The sequence below is a fragment of the Falco punctatus genome, assembly GCF_963210335.1.
Source record: "Falco punctatus genome assembly, chromosome: 7".
NCBI classification, from domain to species: domain Eukaryota; kingdom Metazoa; phylum Chordata; class Aves; order Falconiformes; family Falconidae; genus Falco; species Falco punctatus.
In genome coordinates, this window is record NC_137587.1 from 33,022,917 (window position 1) to 33,023,243 (window position 327).

Sequence of the window (327 nt, forward strand, 5' to 3'; positions counted from 1 at the left end):
TCAAGCCCTCAAACTGCTCATCACCACCCTAACTGGCAAAAGCAGACTCCTCTTTCAGTTTTCTGGCTCAAGAAAGTACCCAAGCGAATCTCCCATTTTCCACACTTGATTTTAGCACCATTTGGTAAGTCATTTCCAGGACAGCCCCTTTGGATCCATTTTAAAATCCTCTACTAAGCAAACTGCATTGAAAGTGTTATAAAAGTTAAATCCTTCCCTTCCCCTATAATTCATGTGTTGTATTAATACTTGGTAGGTGTGTAGATAAAACCAACACAAACAGTACACATCACCTTGTGGAAAAAAACATAAAGGAGAAGCCCTTAA